Raw genomic sequence first — 23,643 nt, forward strand, 5'->3', positions numbered from 1 at the left:
TTAGACTTGCAAGTGTTCCTTTACAAAAGATAAGGCTAGGTTTTTCAACAATAAGCATATTTTCAAAGGTATTTTTAAATGGATTGCCTTGTTGAATGACCTTGTGGGAAGGAACACTCTTCTCCCACGCCTTTTGTTCCTTAAGGGTTCTCTCTTTTTCTATTTTGATTTTTCTTTTCTCTTCATCCCTCTTTTATTTCATTTGTATTTGATCTCTTACCACTTGGGAATGTGGTAAAGGATTAAGTACAAACTTCTTTTTCTTGTGGGTGAAGGAAATCTCGTTGGTTAGACCATTGTGCAAGGTTTTCTTATCAAATTGCCATGGTCTACCCAATAAGATGTGGCAAACTTCCATAGGTACTACATCACATAAAACATTATGTTGGTAGTTACCTATAGAAAACTCGACTTTCACTTGTTTATCTACAATTAGTTCCCCATCTTCATTTATCCATTGAAGCTTGTAAGGTTTAGGATGAGGGACTACTTGTAGATTTAATTTTTCAACCAATCTAGTGCTACAACAATTGCAACATGAACCACTATCCACAATGAGAAAACATACGTTTTCTAAAACTTTGCATCTTGTGTGAAAGATGTTCTCTCTTTGTGTTTCCATGGTTACACTAGTTTGGTTGTTGAGGGTTCTTCTAATCATCAATAATCCCCCCTCTAAAGGATACACTCTTTCTTCATCTCCCCTTTTTTCTTTCTCACTAGGTTCCTCGTCACAACTAGTATATTCATCTATTCCTTTTAAAAAAAAGGTTCTTTGGTTTGGACATTGTGCTTGCACATGTCCTCTTCCAAAGCATTTAAAACATTTAACATCCCTAGTGCGAATGGGTGGAGTGAGCATATCTTTACTTATATTTTTGGGAGTCTCTTTTGGTGTTTCCTTAGATGTACTCTCCTCCCTTTTAATTTCTCTTTTTGGATAAGAGTTGGAGTATGAACCTTCCTTATGACTTGAAGTTTTCCTTAAATTTTGTTGTTCAACTTTGATACAAAGTTGAACCAAGTCATTCAAGTCTTGATAAGGTAGAAGTTCAACCCTATCTCTTATCTCAAGATTTAGCCCACTTAAGAATCTAGCTATGGTGGTGGACTCATTCTCCCTAATGGAGGCTCTCATCATATAAAGCTCCATATTTTGCCTATACTCCTCTACACTCATTGTTCTTTGTTGGAGTCTTTGGAGCTTGTCCATCAACTCCCTATTATAGTAGGAGGGAATATGGCGGTGCCTTAGGGCTCCCCTAAGGTCATTCCAATACTCTATGGGAGGCTCCCTATGAAGACGCCTATCTCTTTCTAAAGATGTCCACCAATACATAGCGTTCCCTTGGAAACTAAGAATGGCCAGGGGTATTTTTCTTTCTTCACTCACTCTATGGCAAGCAAATAATTGTTGATGGAAGAGGGCCAAGCACATCTAACCATGAAAGCCAAAGCCCAACACTAGACGGTCTAGACCATGATGAGCGTCTAGCTAGAAGGATGGAGCGTCTAGGACGTAAAGAGGAAAGGCTACCCATGGAGCGTCTAGGAGGAGACCTAGACCGTCTAGGACCTATCACAAGGTCAATGGCTAAGCATATTCAAGCCCAATTGAATGAAGCCACGGATGGTAGAGAGAAAGCTTTGTACATGTTGCATAAAGGCCCATTAGGGGTGCTTAGTAATTAGAGTAGTGTAGAAAGCATATTTGAGTGAAACATGCTAGAAACTCTCTAGGTGTGGCCGGTCATGAGCACATGGCACTTGGCTTTGTGAATTGCATTTAATTTGGTTTTCATTTCATTAGGCATTAGCTTAAAACTTACGGCCAAGTAGCTTATAAATAGGGAGGCCTACACCTTGTATTTGCAAGTTTATTGTGAGTAAAGTTATGCTGCCATTTTGTGCCAAGCTTTGCTTCTCCCTAGAATTCTAGGCTCTAAACTTCATCTCCTTCACCTCTCCTTGGGTTGGCCGAACCTCCCTAGCTTCATACACATCATGCACCTTCAAGATCAACACCACTCTTAGGAGGATCTTGCTCACACACCTTCATAGCTTCCGCACCCCTTTTCATTACATGATTCAAGAAGACCTTCATGAAATGCCATCAATTGTTCTACCTTCATTTCCCAATCTAAATATACTTCTACGTTTTATTTTCCATGGAAATGGGGTAGGTCTACCCTAACCTCTCTTGGGCTCTCTTGTTCTCTTCTATCTCTTATAGTTCTTCTAGGGGGTGGTTGATAATACTCATTTATCCTAAGGCTTTCCTCCCCAAAAGAATCATGATCTTTAGAGTTAGATGCATAAGAGCGTATTTTTATTTTTATTTTTGAGAAATATCATCCTTTTCTTTAGTCATTCTCAACTCCTTGATTTGGGCCTCATGCTCCAATTGTCTATATGAGAGTGATTGAAAGTCCTTGGCTAATTGTTTTATAAGAGATTTGATGGACTTTATATCACTTTCATTAGATTTAGAAGAGTGAGTTGACATGACTAAAGATTTGTGTTTAAAAGTATTTTACTTCAAGAAAGAAGAGGAAAGTAGTGAAGGTAGCTTTCCAGGAAAGAGAGGTGAGTCACTAGGACTTCTTAGGTACCAAGTCTTTCCTTGCCAAAACCTATCCCTCAAAAACTTCACACAATTCTTTTTCTAAGTAAATTACTTAGATCACAATGAGGAATGAAAAGTCAAATTTTATGCAAAGGAAAACAATGCAAAGCAATTAACAAACAAAACAATTAAGAAAAGCTATACAAGTAATTAACGTAAACAATTAAGCTAAGCTATACAAGTAATTAACATAAAGCAAACTAGCTAAGCACAATTAAAGATTGTTAATCTACAAAGCTTTAAACTAGGTGTTTCCTAGGTCAGGCTTCTAGACACTTTGAGCCTTTGAAGACACACTCACCGTCTACACGTAATTAATCCGCTAATTAAACAAAGGTTAAATGTAATTACAACTCAAAGAAATACAAAGAAATTGAATTGCACAAATTAAATTTCAGCTTTCTATACTATGCACTCCTTTGGCTTGTAGTTGCTCTTCTTTGTTGTGTCCTTCAAAGTGTATGTGTTTGGTATTTGTATTTGTGTTTGTTGCTGCTCCTTGCCTTAACCTCTTATGAATAGTTAATTAAATTCTCCAAAACAGTACCTACTAAGTAGAGCTAGACTCACCACAAAGTCAATTCCACTTAACAAACACCAATTGAATTTATCCACCAACAATTTAGAGGTCAAGAAAAGAAAGCAAAAAACAAATTAAATTTTAAAACAGCACCGCAGCAAATGGATTTGAATTATGTGACACAACTTAGAAAGAGTTTAGAATGATATTGGACAAGCAAATAAAAATAGGCACTCAATAAAGGATGACACACAAAAGGTACCTAAAGAAAGACACTAGAATTGATTTGATAAACCAAAACAGCACTACTGGAAAAATTTAGGTTCAGAAAGCGTGACTTAAAATATTTATGCTGAGCTGGCTATTTTGAATTTGCTTCTGAAAATTTAACCACAAACGATTCAATGTCTTAGCAAGCTTTTGGTGCTGGAATCACACCAAAAACATGCACCAAATAATTGTGATAAATTGTTCAAAATCACTGTCCAACTACCGTATATTTTGGTGCCAGAATGCACTTTTTTTTTATTATTTATCAAATTTTTTTCTATTTTGTCTTTTCATCTGATTATTTTTTTCTTGATTTTCTAACACATCAAACTGTATTAATCCAGATTTTCAAAATTTTTATTCAACGTATTTAAATTTCATAACAAAAAACAGCCAGTGCAGAATTTGAAAAACAGAGGAGTACTAATTCTGGAATTTTAAAAAAAGAATAAGAAACTTCAAAAACACACTGGAGTAGATGTATATGAATTTGTATGGAACTAGCATACAAATATGAACTCAAACTAAAATAAAATTGCACCAAAGGATCAACAAACACAAAAATATAATTCTGGACTCAAATTAAATCAAGAAACCAAAATTGTCAACAAATTCAGCACAACAAGGATTTGATGACAAATTAGGAAATACATGACTAGACAAACATAATAGGATTCAGAAAATAAAATGACTTAAGACAAATCATATGAACCGAACAAAATTTCAAACAAGACTCAAACAACCTAAAATTAAAACAGCAACACAATTTCATATAGATTCCTACATAAAATATAAAAATAAGAAGCTCAAGAACAATTTGAACATTTTGCACCAATTGAATTGCTTAAAACAACAACTAAATCAAATTAAAAAGCAAAAAATAGCAAGACAACATGAACAAGTGATGAACAACACAGAAATAAGAAAAACACAAACACAAAAATGAGAGAAGACACTTAGCTCTTGTAGAACCTATGCTCATGATACCAAATGATGGATTTGTGTCCCCTTTCTTGCGGTTTTTGTTGATGAATAAGGAAGCTCCATGGATTGATGGTGGAACCAGACTCTCCTAAGAGTGATGTTAGCCTTGGAGGTGCATGAGAAGTATGAAGAGTAGGAGTGGTTCGGCCAACTCCCTTTGTAGGTGAAGGTTTGAAGATTAAAAGCCTATTCCTAAGAGAGTTTAGGCAAAGAGTGAGAATGGCACAATTTTGGCAGCATTTCACTATTCAATTAATCTTGTCAAAACATGAGGTAGGCTCCTCCTTTTATAGCCTAAGGAAGACGGGAAATGAATATCCAAATGGGAATGAAATTCAAACCAAATGAAATGAAGTTGGCGCCTAATTCAAGCACAAATGACAAGCGTAACATGGTGTGTCTCATGTGAGGCTATTAGGCCTAAAGTGACTGGCCTTAGTTAGATTAGGAGTTTCTAGAAACCGTAATCTAACTTAGGCTGGTTTTTTAGGAGCCAAAATTCATCCTAATTACAAATTAAACAATTTTACAAAAGAAAATTCCTATACTACTTTGACAAGAATTAAAAAGCTATTCCAAACTAGAGTTTATGACATGTAAAAATGTGTCCTCTTAACCCCTCTTTGACCATGACTCTAGTGGTTGTCACAAAGTGACATTTTGGTGGCCTCTTAAAGGATTGGTGTTGGGGCCTCTTCCATCACTCATCTTTCTTATTTACCAACATCATTGATGCTCCTCATAAAAACATACACTACAAGAAAAAATGGTTTTAACGGGGTTTATTTTTAAATTATCTAGGGTTAAAACCTCTACTAAGTGGTTTACTCAGGGTTACAGTTTCCCCTTGATCCTGCCGGCAACTCGAACGTGGAGAAATCGCTTCGTAGCACTCTCTGCCCTGTCTACGCGACTGCGTCTTCTGCAGAATCACCCTCAGAACGTTCTCTTGGATCTCCAAATGTGACCTGCAAAACACACAGACGGCGCCTCTGGCGGCCGTTTGCACTCCGACGATCAAGTTAGTCCACAGAACCACCAAATCAGAAAACTAGTAGTGTGTGTGAAAAACTCTTGCTCTCTGTTTTTCGTATCCTCCACTTCTCTCCCTGATTCCTCCTTTTATCTCTCTGTCTCTGTTTCTGGGCATAACAGAATTCTGTTATGCTTTTCTGGCATGTGTCAGAAACCTGTTACGCTTTTCAGAGACAGTGGACCTGCAGAATCAGAGAGTGTGGGTGTCTATGCGTGTCCGCGCGTCTCTGCGCTGGGCTGCGCCTGTCTGTACCCTTAATGGTACGGAGTGCACTTTTGTCTGGACCGCACCCCTCTCAGATGGTGACACGTGGAGGCCTGCAACTCACATCTAACCACACACGTGTCATTTATTGGAAGGGCTCTAGCGCTTCTCTTTGTGTGCCTAAGTTACGCCCTTGCGGAGTAGCTTAGGATATTTCTCTTATCTGGGTAAATCGCATACTCTTAGGAGAACGTCGGGTGTGGCTGGTCTAGGCACACTCACCAAATGTTGCTCTCTGCGTAGGCGACTTACCCTTCACGATGCCACGCACGTAATGGGTTGAGGGAATCACCAATCACTGACTGGTTTACTAGTTCCCTCAGGCCACTCTCGTGCATGATTCCCTGAGGTGTGCTCATGCGAAATCCATGCGTAACGCTCTCGCTGGGAACCTCAGTCCCAGTTTAACTGCGTGTAACACGAGACCCCGATGAAAATACACCCGATGACTGATCAGTCAGTGTTTATTCGCTTCTCGCGCTCTGCCTCCAGGCGCGAGTCTGAGAACTGGTCCGTTGGTGGCCACTTGGCTACTGACCACCGATCACCATTCTGGATGATCTGTCCCCCAACCTCTCTGCCGCCTGATCTGTCGGTGGTCGCTTGGTTACTGACCACCGATCACCGCTCTTGACGATCGTCTCCCTGACCTCTTTGCCACCTGGTCCACGTGTCACCCTGCGAGTGGTCCACGTGGTTCTCTGCTGCTGACGTCATCGACTACCGATGACCGATCGGATCACAAGCCCCCCAGTCTCGAGTCGAGAACTCGTTCTCAGCGAAGAGACTAAGTGGTCGTGCCCTCAGTCCACGTGGCAAGTGGGGCCGCCTCACGTGCCACCTCACGTGCTGCTTCTTTAACGTTTGGATTTCTTCTCTTGATCTCGCGACACGTGGCCCCATCGACGGCCAGCGCTGTGCGTCGCTAGCGCTTCTCTTATTCAAATTGGCGCGCTCCTTTACTGTTCCTTCATCTTCTTCATTCGACTCCCAGACTCTCTGCGAACTTTCCTCTGCGCACCTTTCTTTCCTCAAATTCTCTGCTGCCAAATCTCTTGCGATCATCCAAAGGTATGGTTTTTCTTCTCCCTGGCCCCTTTTTGGTCATCTTTACCGATTGCATTTATCATTCTGGTTATCATGCATTCATTTTCTCTGTTTCCCTCTCTCGAACCCGCGCTAGGGTTTTTCTCCCCCTCACTCTGGCTTCTGCTTCTTCTTCTTCTCTTTTCACCTGGGCATCTCCTTCTCCTTTCCTCTTTCTGTTTTCACCGGAACATTCATCATTCCCTCTTCTTCCATTCATTCTGACTTTTGTTTTTCCTCCATTTGCAGCTATCTCGCGATGGCTCGCTTGAAACAAACTGCGCGTTTAGTTGCCTCGTCCTCTGGTGCACAGCCTTCCGCGAGTGCGCCAGCTTCACCACCGCCTGTTGCTACCTCCTTCCATGACAACGCCAGGGTCTACGAATGGGCCTCCCTGGCGTTGCTCGCTGAAACCTTCACTCTATTGCCCCAGGGCCACCTCACGTCCTTGCTGAGCCACAATCCTGATGAGCCTTCCTGCGCCATCGACAGGGAGAATGACTTCAATATCCGAATTCGCATTCCTCCTCGAGGAATGCCCATCTGCGCGGATGACAGGGCCACCAATGGGGTGCCCTTTGTCTTCATCTACTCCGCTATCTTCAAGAGGTTGAAGTTGCGCCTCCCTTTTACCTTCTTCAAAAAGGAGCTGATGATGGAGTTAAACGTCGCGCCTTGTCAACTCCACCCAAATGCCTGGGCCTTCATCCGGGCATTTCAAATCCTTTGCAGTCATTTCGGGCACAACGCCTCCGTGGACGTGTTCCTCTACTTTTTCGAAGCGAAGAACCCTGGGGACAGGTCCTGGGTTAGCCTGAACGGGGTTACTGGGCGGGTGCTCCTGGGCTTGTACCAGCAATCCTTCAAAGACTGGAAGGGCAGATTCTACATGATATCTGCTACCCCTCAAAGTCCAAATCTGCTCGAGGGATACCCCCTCTACTGGGTTCCTGGAGTTGAATTCAAGAAGTCCAGGGACCTCGAAGCTATGGCCCCCTACGAGCGCGAGCTATGTGGGCTGCTCCTGGGGGCCAAGTACAACTCCGCCCGCCTCATCAAGGATGAATTTGATGTGGTGGCTCTGAAAAAATATATAGGTAGCTCTTCTTGCACCTTTTAGGATACTTGTCCCTTCTCATGCATGTTTCTATGTGCTTTTTGACTTACTTGCATAACTTGACCAACTAACCCTTCCTTTTCTCGTCTATGCAGACTCAATGACGGGGAAAGACAGGAAGCTGGCCTTGCTGGAGCTTGCCAAGCGTCGGGGAACCAAAGGCACTGGGTCCTCCTCTTCTACAACTGAGCCCATCGCAGCCCCTCCCCTCTCGGTCGCGCCAGCTGAAGGCCCCGAGCAAGGAAAGAAGAGGAAGAGGCTGGTGAAGGCTTCCACCTCACTTGCTGCTGCTGCTACCGTCGCCTCAACTGAAGAGAAGAGCTCAGGCTCTCCTCTTGTACACCGCCAGAGGAAGAGGCCAGCAGTCGAGGGGGCCTCATCTCTCCAGCCTGGAGAGATTGAGGTGGTGGAAGTAGAGGAAGGGTCTTCCCCTCCTCCCTGCGCTCAACCTGCCTCAGAGCCCGCCAACCTTCCTTCTCCAGGCCAGCAGTTGCCTCCAACTACCACACTTCCATTTTCCCCCCCAGCAGGCCAATCACCTGGTCCATCCGCTCATCCTGCTGGGGGCGCTTCTGCCCAAACTGGGGGTGCACCACCACCACTGCTGCCAATTCCTACCGCCACTGCTGAATGTGGTGGGTCTAGCTCGCGCCCAAGCGCTTCTGGGGCCACCCACGAGAATTTCAGCAGGGTCATCACCCTGGTTCGACAGCTCATAAGCAACCGGGAGCTCGTCGAGTGGAATGGTGATGAGGTGGACATGCACCTGGCAAGGCAGGTAGTGCTCTCTCTGGAGTTCTCCACCCAGCATCGCAAGCAAATAGCCCTGGAGAAGAGGGTGAAGGAGCTTGAGCACGACAAGGAGTCACTGCGAAGTGACTTCGAAGCTGCTCAAGGGTCCGTTGAACTGATGCGAGGCATGGTGGAGAAGGCTAGGAGGGAATACCTAGCGCAGGTCCAAGAGACCATCAAGACGGAGATCTTGATGGGGCAGACGGTGAGCTCTTTGGACTGCGCGGTGGTGGAGCTTAGGGCCGAGACTTCCTCCCTGCGCCAACTGAACACTCAACTAGTGGGGGAGCTCGAGTCCACCAAAGAAGCAGCTGCTGCTGGGGAGAAGAGACTTGAGGAGGTGGTGGGCAAACTGTCTGAAACTGCCTCCTCCCTTGCTGCCGTCACCACTGAGAGAGATGCTGCGGAGGCTTCAAAGCAAAAACTGGAGGTGGAGAAGGCTGATTTGATGAACGTGGGTGCTGATGCCCTTACAGATGGATTCGAGCTAGCACTCGAGCAAATCAGATGCGTTCTCCCAGACCTGGACCTCTCGCAGTTCAGCATCTATCATGAAGTGGTGGATGGAAAGCTCATCCCTCCTACCCCTTAAACTTTTCTCTTCTCTGTAAATGTAACTTTTGCACAATTTTTCTTAATGCTCCGAAATTTGTATAAGACTTGACTGTAAATACAAACTCTCAATGCTTCTTTTATTGCATAAGTTTTTTCCCTTGTATTTTCTTTGAGCTTCACTTATCTTTATGCGCGCGACTAACGGTTAGTTAGCTTAGGTTCAGCGCGATCTTGGGCTTTATCTTTCCTTTCGCACACGACTAAGTGTTAATCAGCTTAGGCTTAGCGCGATCTTGAGCTTTGTCTTTCACTTTGCGCACGACTAAGTGTTAACCAGCTTAGGCTTAGCGCGATCTGCTTCTCTTATTCTTTCGCTTCTACTTGATCACGACTGGCTATTCCCTTAGCTTGGTGTTTGACAGTCCTCGTGCGCTGCTTCACACCACTAACCAATCACTGACGACTCATCAGTGATCGTTCTTCGATCTTCACCTAGCTTCCCCGTTGCTCTAGCGCTAAGTGCATGGAGAACCTTGACATCGATCGCTCGAGGTGATGCCTTGTTTTGGGGAAATAAAAGTGTTTCTCGCTAACCCCTCTTACTTTCCCCAAGGTCATCACCCTTCGGGGCGTTGAGTCGTTCATTCCCTGCCTCACTCCTGGGGTGAGAAGGGTTTCGGACTAAGAGCTTTACTGGGCCAGTACTGGTGCATGCCAAGCGGGTAAGGACGTTTTGTCAAAACCTTTCCTTTCCCTCCCTTGGTTTTACTAGCATCCCTGGCTTTTCAAACCTTTGACTGCTTGCGCTCACTCCTGGGGTGAGGAAGACTTGGATTGGTGCCAGTACTTGCGCCTAGGGCAAGTAGGGCCTAACCAATCGCCTGCACTTGCACTTGGGGCAAGGAGGACTTTAACTTTAATACTTGAGCACACTTGATATGCTAGAAATTTTTCTTTAATTTGGTGGCCTCGTTAAAAACCCTCCTTAGGGAAAAGAGTGCCCCCTTGTCTGTTCAACTGTTTCCAACACATACAAGGCATGTATCTTTTAGCGCGAGAACTCCATTACTGTACAATTTTAACTGAAATAAAATTTTAAATGGGTGGCGTTCCACGTTCTGGGGATTGCTCCTCCCTCCAGAGTCTCTAGGCGATAGGCTCCGTTCTCCAATGTCTCCACTACTCTGTACGGGCCTGTCCACTTTGGGGACAACTTGTTCTGCATGTCGTTCTGGTGCGCCTTTCTCATCACCAGATCACCTTCCTGGAAGCGCCTGGGCCTCACTTTAGAGTTGTGCCTCCGCTCTACTCTTCTCTTCACAGCTTCAGCACTGACTCTGGCCTCTTCTCGCACTTCGTCTAGCAGGTCCAAGTTCACCCTACGCTCTTCATTGGACTCTTCAGCAACGAAGTTCAAGAATCTGGGGGAGCTCTCCTGTATCTCTACAGGAATCATGGCGTCTGTTCCATAGACAAGGCTGAAGGGTGTCTCATGGGTGCTGGACTGTGGGGTGGTGTGATAAGACCATACAATTTTGGGGACCTCCTCTGCCCAGCCTCCTTTGGCCTTGTCTAGTCTTCGCTTCAGCCCCCTGAGCAGTACTCGATTTGCTGACTCCACCTGCCCATTGGTTTGTGGGTGTTCCACTGAAGCGAAAACCTGTTGTATCTTTAACTCTTCACACATCTTCCTCAGCTGATGACTTGTGAACTGGGTGCCATTGTCGGAGACCAGCCTCTTGGGTATCCCGAAGCGGCAGACAATGTTCTTCCAGACGAAGTGCTCGACTTTCTGTGCGGTGATGTGTGCGACTGGCTCTGCCTCCACCCACTTGGTGAAATACTCGATGGCCACGATGAGGAACTTCATCTGCCTCACCGCCAAGGGAAAGGGTCCTAGGATGTCAATCCCCCATGTATGGAATGGCCACGGGCTATGGATGGACCTCAACTCCTCAGGTGGTGCCTTGTGCCAGTCTGCATGCAGCTGACATTGTTTGCAACGCTAAGCAAACCTTATGCAGTCTTCCTTTAACTTTGGCCAGTAGTACCCCGCGCGGAGTACTCTACTTGCTAAAGCGCGACCACCTACGTGGCTTCCGCACACCCCCTCGTGCAGCTCAGTCATGAGTCTGGTGCATTGCTCGCCGTGCACACAGATCTGCACAGGGTGAGAAAATCCAAATCTAAAGAGGTTTCCATCTATAAGAGTGAACTTACTTGAACTCCTCTTTATCTTTTTGGTCTTTGCCGCATCGAGCGGGAGTACACCATCTTCTAAGTATAGCTGGTATGGCGTCATCCAGGTGTCGGGTTCCTTCCCCGCGTGGACCTCCATCGACTCATCGGTCTTTGACGGTCGCGATCTCACCCTCGGTGCTCTCAGCGTTTCTTGGGTCAACGACCGATGACCGATCGTTAGACGCTCCATTGATTTGTATATATGAAGTACCTGGTTGTCCGACACGAACGCGCGTGGCACCTTCAGGGTCTCCTGAATGACGGTCCTCTGCTTCCCCCCTTTGCCTGAGCTAGCCAGCTTGGCAAGCAGGTCTGCTCTGGCATTTTGCTCTCTTGGCACGTGCACTAATTCAAACTCAGCGAAAGACGTCTTCAGGAGCCGCACATACTCCAGGTAGGCTGCCATCTGGGGATCTTTTGCTTGGAACTCCCCTGTAACCTGCCCGGTGACCAGCAAAGAGTCGCTTTTGGCCAGCAGATTTCTTGCTCCCATTTCTCTTGCTAGCAACATTCCTGCGATCAGGGTTTCATACTCCGCCTGATTGTTGCTAGCTTTGAAGGCGAAGCGAAGGGACTGCTCGATCAGTACCCCGTTTGGTCCCTCCAGGATGACTCCCACGCCGCTCCCCTGCTGATTAGAGGAGCCATCCACCGATAATACCCATCGGAAGTCTAATCCTTCTGCAGGTGTCGCGATTGACGACAGCTCGACGACAAAGTCCGCGAACACCTGCCCCTTGATCGGTCCTCGGGGCTCGTACTGGATGTCAAATTCTGACAATTCCACCGCCCATTTGACCATCCTTCCTGCTACATCAGGTTTCTTCAATACGTTCTGGATAGGCAGATCAGTCATCACCACCACTGTGAAGCTGTGGAAGTAATGCCTGAGTCTTCTGGCTGAAAACACCACCGCCAGAGCAGCCTTCTTGAGGGCCTGGTACCTTGTTTCAGGGCCTTGCAGCACCTTACTCACAAAGTAAACAGGCCTCTGGGTCTGATCTTGTTCTTGCACCAAGACTGAGCTGACTGCTCTCTCCGTCACAGCAAAGTATAGACGAAGAGGGATGCCTACCTGAGGTTTTCGCAAGACTGGTGGGCTCGCCAGATACCCCTTTAACTTGATGAAGGCATCCTCGCACTCCTGCGTCCAGAGAAATCTGCTGTTGCGTTTGAGACACTGGAAGTATGGGTGACCTTTCTCCCCTCCAGCGGACATAAACCGGGACAAGGCCGCCAAGCGACCGGTGAGCTGCTGCACTTCCTTCACCGTCGTTGGGCTCCTCATCGCCACGATCGCCACACACTTCTCTGGGTTGGCTTCGATTCCCCGCTCTGTTAAGAGGAAACCCAAGAACTTCCCAGCCTCTACACCAAAAATGCATTTCTCAGGGTTGAGCTTCAGCCTGTACTTGGCAATGGTGGTGAATAGCTCTTCCAGATCAGCTGCATGATGCTTCTTCTCTTGGGACGTAACCACCATGTCATCTACATAGGCGTGTACGTTCCTTCCCAGCATGGGCAAGAGCACCCTATCCATGAGCCGCTGGTAGGTAGCCCCCGCATTCTTTAACCCAAATGGCATGACCTTGTAGCAATAGCAAGACCGTTCCGTCATAAACGCAGTCTTGCACTCATCCATGGGGTGCATCCTGATCTGGTTGTACCCCGAGAAAGCGTCCAAAAAGCTGAGTAGCTTTCCCCCCGATGCGCTATTAACTAGGGCATCTATACTGGGTAAAGGGTAAGAATCCTTGGGGCACGCCTTGTTGAGGTCAGTGAAGTCCACGCACATTCTCCACTTGCCGCTTGCCTTCTGAACCAGCACCACATTCGCTAGCCACTCGGGGTACTGGATCTCTCTGATGTGCCCTGCAGCAAGGAGCTTCTGCGCTTCGTCGTGGATCACCTTCCTCTTCTCCTCGTTGAATTTCCTTCGCCTCTGTCGCACAGGTCGAACCATAGGGTCCATCGACAGGCGATGGCAGAGGAAATCGGGGTCGATACCTGGCATGTCGGATGCTGACCATGCAAAGGCATTCATGTGCTTCTCAATCACACCCATGATCAGCCTTCGCTCTTCTTCGACGAGGGATCCCCCTAACTTGAACTTTCTTCCCCCGATGTCCACTTCAACCCACCCTTCAGCTGGGTGGGGCCTTTTCTCATTGGCGATAACCGCCCTCGCGATCCCTGACTCGCGAGGAGTGATCGCGCCTCCCTCTTCTTCTTCAACTTGGGCTACCTAGGAGCCCCCCACCGCAGTATCCTCCATCCTCTGAGCGCCATGTATCTCCCTGACCACCGATCGCTCTTCGCGCACGCCTGGTGGTGGTTTCGTGGTGACGTGGCACACACTTCTCTTTTGCTTCAAGCTGTTCTCATAACAGCGTCTTGCCTCAGCCTGATCCGACTTGATGGTTATCACGGTCCCCTCCATCGACGGCAGCTTCAACTTCATGTGCCTCGTCGATGGTATTGCGCCCAACCTATTGAGTGTTGGTCTCCCCAACAAGACGTTGTACGCAGAAGGGGCGTTCACCACCAGGTACTTTATCTTTTCAGTGCGGGCTGTCGTTCCGTCAGTGAACGTTGTCCTCAGCTCGATGTATCCCCGCACCTCTACCTGATCTCCTGCAAAACCGTAGAGGCACCCGATATACGGCCTTAGCTGATCAGGGGACAACTGTAACTTGTTGAATGTTGGCCAGAACATGACGTCTGCCGAGCTTCCTTGATCTACGAGTACTCTATGCACTCGTCTTCCCGCTGTGATGAGAGAAATGACCACAGGGTCGTTGTCGTGCGGGACAACGTCCCGTAGATCAGCTTTCCTGAAGATAATGTCCACTTCAGGGTAGTGACTTTCATTTACCGCATCTACCGCCATCACCGATCGAGCGTATCTCCTTCTTTGTTAAGCTGTGCATCCCCCACCAGAGAAGCCTCCTGCGATCGTCTGCACTTCCCCATGTACAGGGACTTCATGCTGCTGTTCTCCAGTCTGGGATCCTGACGCGCGATCACCCTGTGGCTCACGCAGGTAATCTGCTAGGAACCCAGACTTCACCAACTCTGCCAGTTGGTGTCCCAGCGCCAAACAGGAATGAAGTGTATGGCCAAAGGCCTGGTGAAACTCGCACCATTCATTCTTCTTCCTTCCCAGTACCTTATCTGTCTTCTCTGGTACTCGTAGCCTTGCTGCTACAGCAGGAAGGGCGATGAGATCCGCCAATCCTACCATGAAGTTGTATCTCGGGTGCGTTATTCTCCCTTGCACGCCCCCTGCTCTGATCTTTGCCTGGTGCATAGGGACGAGGTTTTTCCCGCACCTTCTTCCCCTCTTTGGCCTCATGCACCCTTGCTTGTTGTGGCTTTCCTTGTCCTCCACGCGGTCTTGGTGGTGTAGCACTGCCCCTCTTCTCAGAAACCTCTGTTTCTGCCACTATGTGCGCCACCGCCCGTCGTCGGATCTCTGCAAAGGTGCTGGGATGGCTCCTGATGAGAGACTCGCTGAAGGGGCCAGGCAACACTCCCTTCTTAAACGCGTGCACCAGCATATCTTCATCTTTGCTGGGCAATCTAACCACTTGTGCCCCAAAGCGGTTGAGGTAGTCTTTCAGCGACTCACCTTGGTATTGACGCACGTCAAACAAGTCGTATGACACCACTGCAGGTGCCTTGTTGACGATATATTGCTCAGTGAAGAGTTTTGAAAACTGAGAGAAAGACGTGATATGTCCTTCTGGTAAACTCACGAACCACTCCATGGCGATTCCGCTCAACGTGCTCATGAACATCTTGCAGTACACAGCGTCTGAGCCCCCAGACAACATCATCTGGGTGTGGAACGCCGTCAGATGCGCCTCCGGGTCTTCTACCCTCTTGAACGCTGCCTTCACCCCCACCAGGTTGGGAGGCACCATGGTTCCCATGATCTCAGGGGAGAATGGCATGGGGAATGCTCTTGGAGGTGAGGGCTGCCTAGACACCCTTTCGTCAACAATGTGTTCCCTCTGCGCCTGCAGCGTCCTTCTCAACTCTTCGTTGACGCGATTCAGCTCGTCGTTCCTGCTTTGCGACGCAGCCAACTCCGTCTGCATCCTTTCTTGTTCAACTTTCGACGCTGCGGCGTTATCCTGCAGCGTGCGCACCATTTCCAGGACTTGCGCCATTGTCACAGCCCCTTCGTCAGCAGATGGCGCAGGTGATGGTTGTCTGTTTCTAGGCATCTTTCTCTATCAAAGAGACTGATCAAACTCTGGTGAACTTCAAAAACTGTGGTGTATATGGGACAACGATTCACTCGAGCCCCACGGTGGGCGCCAAATGATCCTGCCGGCAACTCGAACGTGGAGGAATCGCTTCGTAGCACTCTCTGCCCTGTCTACGCGATTGCGTCTTCTGCAGAATCACCCTCAAAACCTTCTCTTGGATCTCCAAATGTGACCTGCAAAACACACAGACGGCGCCTCTGGCGGCCGTTTGCACTCCGACGATCAAGTTAGTCCACAGAACCACCAAATCAGAAAACTAGTAGTGTGTGTGAAAAACTCTTGCTCTCTGTTTTTCGTATCCTCCACTTCTCTCCCTGATTCCTCCTTTTATCTCTCTGTCTCTGTTTCTGGGCATAACAGAATTCTGTTATGCTTTTCTGGCATGTGTCAGAAACCTGTTATGCTTTTCAGAGACAGTGTACCTGCAGAATCAGAGAGTGTGGGTGTCTGTGCGTGTCCGCGCGTCTCTGCGCTAGGCTGCGCCTGTCTGTACCCTTAATGGTACGGAGTGCACTTTTGTCTGGACCGCACCCCTCTCAGATGGTGACACGTGGAGGCCTGCAACTCACATCTAACCACACACGTGTCATTTACTGGAAGGGCTCTAGCGCTTCTCTTTGTGTGCCTAAGTTACGCCCTTGCGGAGTAGCTTAGGATATTTCTCTTATCTGGGTAAATCGCATACTCTTAGGAGAACGTCGGGTGTGGCTGGTCTAGGCACACTCACCAAACGTTGCTCTCTGCGTAGGCGACTTACCCTTCACGATGCCACGCACGTAATGGGTTGAGGGAATCACCAATCACTGACTAGTTTACTAGTTCCCTCAGGCCACTCTCGTGCATGATTCCTTGAGGTGTGCTCATGCGAAATCCATGCGTAACGCTCTCGCTGGGAACCTCAGTCCCAGTTTAACTACGTGTAACACGAGACCCCGATGACAATACACCCGATGACTGATCAGTCAGTGTTTATTCGCTTCTCGCGCTCTGCCTCCAGGCGCGAGTCTGAGAACTGGTCCGTTGGTGGCCACTTGGCTACTGACCACCGATCACCATTCTGGATGATCTGTCCCTCGACCTCTCTGCCGCCTGATCTGTCGGTGGTCGCTTGGTTACTGACCACCGATCACCGCTCTTGGCGATCGTCTCCCTGACCTCTCTGCCACCTGGTCCACGTGTCACCCTGCGAGTGGTCCACGTGGTTCTCTGCTGCTGATGTCATCGACTACCGATGACCGATCGGATCACCCCTACTAAACCATCATTGGGGAACGTGTTCCTTGGGGTTTTTTTAAACCTCAGGAAAAGTCATTCAGAATCCTTGTTAAATATCGTGGGTTTAAGAACCTCCATAAAATACCGTGGGTTTCAAAACCTCCGTTAAATACCATGGGTTTTAAAACCTCCATAAATTATCACGGGTTTAAAAACCTCTGTAAAATACCACCAGTTTCAAAATTTCCATAAAATGACTTGTCATTTGAAATAACCTTCAATCCTATTTTTCACCATCTCTAATAATCCTCCTGACTTCTCTCTTCCACCATAGACACATTGTTCTCCGGCACAGGCTTAATGGCCGCCAACGACATTCCTAACAAGGAATTACAATTCAGTCAGACTTATGTCTATTATATCTAAGGAGAAGAAATACACTACAAAAAATGATGTATACGGTGACGGTTATTTTCGTATAAAACTGACGTTTATAAACGTCACAATATACGTGTGTGAAGGTTTACCAAACCGCCATAGAACTAGCCGTCATAAAGTTTAATGAGGCAGTCTAACGCTAATCGTCGCAACACCCACCACTTTAACACTTTATTTAAAGTGACGGTTTCTATATGTAAGTAATGTTAGTCATAATTGTCGTAGTTTAATTCATTGAAAAGAATTTCAACTTCATTATATAGGGTATAATGTGAGGTTTTTAACTGTCAGTACTATAATGAAATCGTATAAATAATACGTCAGTTTCAACTGACGTAATTTTAATTCTAAATAAATGGAATTTAGCCACCACTTTTTATAATCTGGTTTGCACAATTAAACTAAACATAATATATTTTCATAATAAAAAACTAAAATATTAATAAAATGAAATATTTTATAAAGTTACAAGCATCCATTATTTGCATTGAAAATTAAACATAATATTGTTCAAAAGTTGATACATAATTGAAAATTAAAACACATTGTTCAAAAGTTGATACATAATTTAAAATTAAAACACATAATTGTTCAAAAGTTGATACATAATTTAAAATTAAAACACATAATTGTTCATCCCTAATCAGTTTTGCTTCCAAAACTTGATCCTATTACTTGATTAGGTAATAAAGCACCACTTCCAACATCTGATGTCTGAAATAAATAATTTTATAAGTTAATAATTTTCAATATTTATAATTATAAAATAAAAGACATCAATAAATATTTAATTGACGTGTAAAAAATATTATTCAAACAAGTAAGTAATAAATAGTTAAATAAAAAGAAAACTTATGGTTGTCAAAACTAAATCAACTCCTAAATGATTGTCAATCTGAAAAAATATCCATTAGACACACCAAGTATAGATATTATCATTAGATTATTTCACCAATAATAAAAATAAACATACACATTATAAAACTGTTTAGAACTATCAACTCATTCGGAAGTGTAAAACTGTTTTGCAAACATAAAACTCTTTTGAATCAACATCATCAACCCAAAAACAGTGGGTAAGTGGAGGTTTAAATACAAAAAGCTGCCCTTGCTGAGAAGTAGGTTATGTGTCTTCCTAGGTAACTAAACTATACATGACCAAATATCAATACTGTAATGGTGATACTTAACACAATTATGTTCATATTCAATGCATCAATGCATGCAATTTTAAATAAACTATATCCATATTCCAGTATTGAATTCAGTGGGTATGAGCTTCTCGGATCCACTCACTGCAAGTAGATGAATGAATGTTATGAGTAAAGAACAAAAGAAGGCATTGTTTTGGATCATATGCATGTCAAATAAACTAAAGTAAATGGAATGAATAAGTTGCTTACATATAATTTTCTTTATTTTTAGAAGTTGTTTACAGGAAATTTGGTTAATAAATAGAAATTTGATATTAATATAAAATTTGGAAAATTAAATAAAACGAATAAAGAAGGTTGTTATTCAAGTAAAACAAAGCAAACATTTTCGGAGGAAAAAATATAAACAAAGACCAAGTATATGTTTAATGTTAGAAGCAATTTGGTCGGACAATAATGCTATATACAATTAAATTAAATCACCGGTAATATAACTGCTGGAAATCTAAAGTTTAATAATAATAATAACAATAATTATAATAATAATAATATAAATACAATGTATTATTTCTAGTCTTTAATATGTATGGGAGTTTATACTATTCTTTTACATCCTCTTTTCAGTAAAGTTTAACTTTATGTATTTCTAACATGATCTTCTGCTCAAGCATCTGCAGTTGTACCTCTTGTGTTTTGAGTGATCTGTAAGAAACTTATAAGTAATCTAATATTTTATTTAAAGTGTTGCTCTGAGTATGATACTAAGTTTTCCCTTATATGAAGTAGTAGGTGGAAAAAAAATTCAAATAATCAAATTTAATCCATAAATATTTAAATTCATGTTACTTTTAATTTATTTAAATCGATTTATTTTAAATTCAAATCTATATTTTTAAATTTTAAGTAAAATCCATTTAATTTGATATGGATTAGATATAAACTAGATATATTTTTGGATTATCTAAAATGAATTTTGGGGTGGATTTTGACATGGCCTTAATCTAAGTTGAGCCGAGTCAATTCGGACCCAGCTCGAGTAGCCCAAGTTCATGTCGAGCTGAGTCGGCTCAGACCAAAGTCAAGTCGATTCAGTTTGTGCCAAAGTCGAACCGAGTTAGTCCAGGTCAAACTCGGGCCGAATCAGTCCAGGCAAAAGTCGAAACAGAGTCAGTGTAGGAAAAAGTCGACTCGAGTCAGCCCGAGCCGATTGCAAGCCGAGTCGGCCCAGACCGATGTCGAGCCGTGTCGACCTAGGCCAATGTCGAGCCGAGTCGGCCCGGGTCCGTTTCAAGCAGATTCAGCCCGACTCAGGTCGATGTCGAGTCGAGTCGACCTGGGCCGTTGTCGAGCCGAGTCGGTCCGGGCCGATGTCAAGTCGAATTGGTTTGGGCTGATGTCTAGTTGAGTTGGCCCAGGCCGATGTTGAGCCGAGTCGGTTTGGGCCGATGTAGAAGTGAGTTGATCTGGGCTGAAATCAAGTCGAGTTGGTCCGGGCTGAAATCGAGCTGATTCGATCCAGGCCCATGTCGAGCAAAGTCAACCTGGGCCGATGTAGAACTGAGTCAATTCGGACCAATGTCGAGCCGAGTCAACCTGGGCCCGTGTCAACCTAAGTCAGCCCGAGCTGATGCCGAGCCGACTTAGCCTGGGTCGATGTCCATCTTAGTCGGCCCAGGTCGATGACAAGCCGATTCGGCCTAATTCGATGTCGATTCGAGTCGGTCTAGACCGAAAAAGCCCGGGACCGTACTAATCCAAGTTTGTTCGGGCCTGTGTCGAGCTAAGTCAGCCCGAGCCCGGCCCGTGTTGAGTCGAGTCAGACTGGGCCCGTGTCAAGTCAAGTTGGCTCGGGCCAATGTCGAGCCAAGTGCGCATGTCGAGTTGTGTCGGTTCTGGCTGATATTGAACCGAGTCGGTCCGGACCCATGTCGCGTTGAGTTGGGTTGATCACGCTCGAGTCCATGTCTAAGCGAGTGGACCTAGGTATAGATCTAGCCGTGTCAGTCCAGGTCTAGGTCGAGTCGATTTAAGCTCATGTCAAGTCAAGTTAGTTCATGTCCAAAATAAAATAAATTTAATCTAATTTACATAGTGAATTTAATCTAATTATAAAGTAAATTTAATCTAATTTATAAAATAAATTTAATCTAAATTTAATTTACTTTAAATAAATTAAATAAATTTCATCTAGTTAATATGAATTTAAATAAATTATTTGGATTGAATATAAATTGAATTTTAAATACCAATCTAATCCATGATCACCTACTACCTGATATATAATTCATTTCCTCCTAACTAGGCATATTGTGGTCCTACCATTTAGGCATATTTTTTAATGTTCAAGTCATAAACCACTGGAGTAAGTGTGGAACTTTTTAAGGAACTAAAACTAAAACTAAAAAAGTGACTGAAAATTTTATAAAGATAAAATACAATTTTTTAATAAAACCTAAAACCAAATTCTGCTAATCATATGATAAAAAAATATATTTAATTCTTATAAGTTATTTATTTTTTCAACATACGGATATTTCAGCGCTTCACAAGTAATTTTATATATAGCCTTATTTTTTTACTTCTATTAGTAATAAGCAAGAACGAACTGTCTAGGTTCTGGAGGACTAAACTATTTGGGCTGATAGTGGCTTCTAGAGCATAACATAAATCTTCAAGAATAGATCCTATTATGTCATTTGATTTCATAATTACCCCCAAACTCCTTTCTCCCACAAAAAATCAGTATTATCTACGAAATTTTATTCACAGATTTTAATTCATAGGTAAATTCATCATTACATACGAACAACATTATCTATGTATATTATTTACAGATCTAAATCCGTAGGTAAATTCAGTATTACCTACCAACTATTATCCACAAATCTTATTACCTACGAACTTTTACCCACGAATCTCTATTACCAACCAACTATTATCATAATAATTATATACATAAGTAGGGTTACTAACCCGTGCGATGCACGAGAAAGAAATACAGGTATAATTATTTATGAAGTATGATTACTATATTAATAATTTTTTATATTATTTTTTTACTGTTTTTTATAGTATTTTTTGGATTTTTTAACAAAGTTCCTTACTTTTATCATTTATGTCAATTCTTTTCATCTCTTTATTGGTTTGTTTCCTCCATTGTTCTTCATATTGTTGCTTCTGTGTTTGTTAAGTTTTTTTCGCAACATAAAAATGATTTCTTTTTTGGTTTTCTAATAAAAATGGATTGCTTTTTATGTTTCTATTGATATAAAAAATTATGCAAGATTTAAACTATATTATAAAAGTAAAATAAAAAAATTAATGTTGTAAGTGAAATCTGAAAAATAAATAAATATGAAATCATAAAACAGTTATTTTATGTATATGACATTAAATTAGCAGAACAAATACCATAAAGAAAACCATAAATAAAGAGTGTAATAAACATAAAAATAATAAATTAAAAATTAAAAATCCAAATTAAATTAATAAATAAATTACACATTATAAAATTCTGAATTACATACTGTCTTAATTTCTATTTACAATAATAATAAAAAAAAACTTCATGTCTTTAGTTCAGCAAAATCCTGTTGTAAGTGAAATCTGAAAAACAACTTTAATATCATATAACATTTATTTTATGTATCATGGACAGAACAAATATTGTAAAGAAAACCATAAATTAAACAGTATAATAAACATAAACATAACAGTAAAAATAAATATCTAGAGTCCTAAATATAAACATAAAAATAAAAAAACATCTGAATCCAAAATTACAATAACTTTAATTTTTGTAAGTAAAATAATTTAGAAAATATTATTTTGTTACAATATTTATTTGAGATTATTATTTAAGCAAGAAATAAAATAATTTAGGATTTTTATTTATTTAGAATTTTGAAAACTTAGAAATTTATTAATTTTATATTTTTATATGAAATTAAATAATTAAATAATTTAGGATGTGAATTTATTTAAAATTTTGATTAATTTACAAATTTTATTGATTTTTTATGTTTATCTAACTGACATTACAAAGTTTTGGAATTTTATTTATTTAAAATTTTGAAAAACATAGAAATGTTATTTATTTTATATTTTTATTTAAGTAGGACATAAAATAATTTTTTATTTTTGATTTATGTATGATTTTTAAAAACTTTTGATATTTTATTTATATATCACATAAAATAAGTTATGATTTGTGTTTATTTAAAATTTTGGATATTTTAAAATTTTATTTTGTTTCAAATTTTTATTTAAGTAGAGAATTAAATAATTTAGAATTATTATTTATTAATATTTTGAATAATATAAGAATTTTATTTATTTTAGATATTTTATTTAAGTAGGACATTAAATAATTTAGAATTTTTTTTTGTTTAAAACTTTGAATTATTTAGGAATTTTATTTTGAATAATTTAAGAAATTTATTTCTTGTAAATTTTTATTTAAGTATGACTTTCAATAATTTAGGATTTGTATTTATTTATAATTTTAAATAATTTAAGTATTTTATTTATTGTAAATTTTTATTTAAGTACTATATTTAATAATTTATGATTGTATTTATTTAGAATTTTAAATAATTTAGGAATTTTTTATTTTATTAAGACATTAAATAATTTAGAATTTGTATTTATTAAGGATTTTGAATAATTTAGGAATTTCATTATTTGGTATGTTAACATCTGCTAATGACTTTTTTGAAGTAATTTAATATACAAAAATTCTTTTATCCCGCTCTAAGTTTTTTAGATTTATTTGATGTGTTTTCTTACACTATTTTTTATAAAAATATGATTTACATAATTAAATATTAAATATATATATATATAAGTGTAAATGTAAATAAGAAATTAAATAAAAAAAATACAAAACAAATATTAGTATATAAGAAATAAACATAAGCATATATGAATAAATAAATTAATATAAACAATGCATAATTATAAATAATACACCATAAATAAATAAATTGTTCAACTACTAACAAATTGACACAAAGTTTTAGGAAAATAAGTAACAATAAAGAGTTATGTAAAAAAAATGATTCATCAT

General features: G+C 42.0%; 1 pseudogene; it reads right to left on the reverse strand.

Moving 5' to 3' along the window:
- Window positions 1-1,339, reverse strand: LOC150025570 (uncharacterized; annotated as a pseudogene).
- Window positions 1,340-23,643: the final 22,304 nt, after the last annotated feature.

Source organism: Phaseolus vulgaris, chromosome 8, assembly GCF_051622355.1.
Source record: "Phaseolus vulgaris cultivar YP4 chromosome 8, ASM5162235v1, whole genome shotgun sequence".
NCBI classification, from domain to species: Eukaryota; Viridiplantae; Streptophyta; class Magnoliopsida; order Fabales; family Fabaceae; genus Phaseolus; species Phaseolus vulgaris.